At 43.6% G+C, this 2693-nt stretch overlaps 1 pseudogene; it reads right to left on the reverse strand.

Moving 5' to 3' along the window:
* Positions 1-1472: 1472 nt before the first annotated feature.
* On the reverse strand, positions 1473-2643 carry LOC144231009 (suppressor of cytokine signaling 6-like; annotated as a pseudogene).
* Between the last annotated feature and the right edge of the window lie 50 nt (positions 2644-2693).

Below are 2693 nucleotides of genomic sequence, written 5' to 3' on the forward strand. Positions count from 1 at the left end.
TAGCCTGGAGCCTGCTTCAGATTCTGTCTCCCTCTCTCTCTATCCCTCCCCCGCTTTCTCTCTCCTTCTCTCTCTCTCAAAAATAAACATAAAAAGTTTTTAAAAATAACAGTTCTAGTTCCATGGGTCTTTATGTTATGTCCATTTGTGTCAGGTATCAGAGTTTAATGACTGAGAAGCAACAATTTCTAAACTGGTGGCATACATTTCTTGAAGATTTTTAAAAAGTTTTTAAAAAATGTTTATTTTTGAGAGAGAGAAAAGACATAATGACATAATGAGCAGGGGAGGGGTAGAGAGAGGGGGAGACACAGAATCTGAAGCAGGCTCCAGGCTCTGAGCNCGCAACTAAAAAATTAGCACTATCTTAAAAATAATTGAGAAGACAGAACTAGAACAAACTATCCTAAAATCCGTATGGAACCACAAAATACCCCTAATCGCCAAAGTAATATTGAAGAAGAAAATCAAAACAGGAGGCATCACCATNTTGAGAAGAGGGGCGCCTGGGCTGCCCAGTTGGTTGAGTGTCCCACTTCAGCTCAGGTCATGATCTCACGGTTCCTGAGTTAGAGCCCTGTGTCATGCTCTGTGCTGTCACCTGGAGCCTGTTTTGGATTCTGTCTCCTCCTCTCTCTGCCCCTCCCCTATTTGCTCGCTCTCTCTCTCTGTCTCTCAAAAATAAATACACGTTAAAAAAATAAAATAAAATAAATAATTGAGAAGAGTGTTGTCAACTCATAATTCTAAATCTTTCTAAAGCATGAGATTAAAAATCATTTTCAGTGTATATGTAAATCTGCACTTTATCACGTGGATATATTTCTTTAACACCGTTTTAAAAATAGGCCATTTAGGGAGGCAACGATTTTTATTCTAGAAGTTTCATTCGACTGAACTTTGGGTTGAATGCACATGCAGTGTGCTCTCAATGCATAGAAATCACAGCAGATAGCAGCAAAGGATGTTGGGGGGTCGTATTCAGGAGAATCTGATAATTCACATTGTGACTTTTTTTCACATGCTGGAAGATAATTCACTCTTTTTTTTTCTTTTTAGAGAGAGAGATAGCAAGTGCATGTGAGAGGGGGAGAGGAGGAGTGGGGGTAAGGGGAGGGACAGAAGGAGAGAAGTCTTAAGCAGTCTCCACAGCCAGCGTGGAGCCTGATGCAGGGCTCCATCCAAGACCCTCGGATCATGACCTGAGCCTAGATCAAGAGTCGGATGCTCAACCGACTGAGTCATCCAGGTGCCCTGCTACTTCACACTTCTAAAACCTCAAGACTTTTATTTTTATGGAAGCCAAAATAACTTGCACTCCCCCACCACTAAACACATTGATTACTCTTTGCACCGAAAACTGTTAAGAGTTGTAGCAGCAAAAGTTTTTAACAGCAACGAAAGTTTGCCAACGATATTTCAATCTTTTTCTTGAACTCAAAGTGCAAGATGCAGGGTTCTGCTAATTTTCATTAATGCTGCCCCTGTCAATAATCCTTCATTTGTTGGCAAGGGCCGTTTCTGAATTAAATCTATTTTGGTATACAGAAACCTAACAAAATGAGACAGGTATTGCAAAGAACGCTCCTGCATGAATCATGATACCCTACTGGTCAGTGTGAAGAGGGTAAATTGCAGATGCAGGCAACAGAGGCCCTGAATAACAAAAAGCTCTATTTTCAGAGACCCTGGTTGAATGTTTAGATCAGGAATTGTCCACCCGCATCTGGTTGTTCACAAAAGTGAAACCTACTGTTTGAGTGCTCAATTCTAGTGTGAGGTGTTTTACCATGGGAGTGAAAGCTTGAGCTTAAAAGATAACGGTCATCAGAACTATCCAGAACAAGGAAAGCACCATCTGGCACATTTACTAGATTCCCTCTGCCTCTCAGCCTGTGACCGGTTCCTGGGACCACCTTTAGCTCACAAGTGTTTTCAGCACCTCTGAGAGTCTTGTCACAACCATAAGACCACCACTTTCCATGGACTCATAAACTCTTGCAACCGCAGGAGCAGAGTCCGGACCGACAGTCAAATGATAGCACATGCTGCTAGACACAAGCACATCTGTGCCGGCGAGTCCACTAAAGTTCCCTTGGATTTGATGATTCCGCATTGGAGCTAGCGATGGTGAGCCTGGAGGGACCTCGTCATGACTTGCTCTTGGGCTCTGCAATGGGATGCCTGTGGTGTCAACCAGCCATTCACAGGCTTATCCACAAAGATCTCTGGGGCAATGACTGTAGGCCCTGGTCTACCTTTCGTTTTCAGAGGAAGAGTTCCCTCCCCCTTGAGAAGGAACTGCAGAAACTTCCATGGTAGAAGAAACTGATCAGACAATATAGCTAGATGATCCTTCCAAAGGACCCGTCCCTTTCCCTACAGGCAGGCACAGGACACCGAATGCAGTACTGAGGTGTACCTCCAATAAGCACAGACACGTGTTCATGGAGGTGATGATGCAAGTCTCCCTTTCTAGATTCTGAACTCTTTGGTGAATTCTTCTGTTCTTGACACGCAGTTCCAGGCTGGAGGTTGTGAAACTCTTTTCAAACATCATTCCGTGCTGGACTTGGATTGGCAGAATGAACCAAAGCTTTGACCCTTGCCTCCTGCCATTTTGATACACCTGTCTTCAGGGTTTGTGGGTCATGGTTGCCAAGGGAAGTGGACCTTACTGGTTTTAGAGCTTT

The sequence above is a fragment of the Crocuta crocuta genome, unplaced genomic scaffold (assembly GCF_008692635.1).
Source record: "Crocuta crocuta isolate KB4526 unplaced genomic scaffold, BGI_CrCroc_1.0 scaffold440, whole genome shotgun sequence".
In the NCBI taxonomy this organism is placed as follows: Eukaryota; Metazoa; Chordata; class Mammalia; order Carnivora; family Hyaenidae; genus Crocuta; species Crocuta crocuta.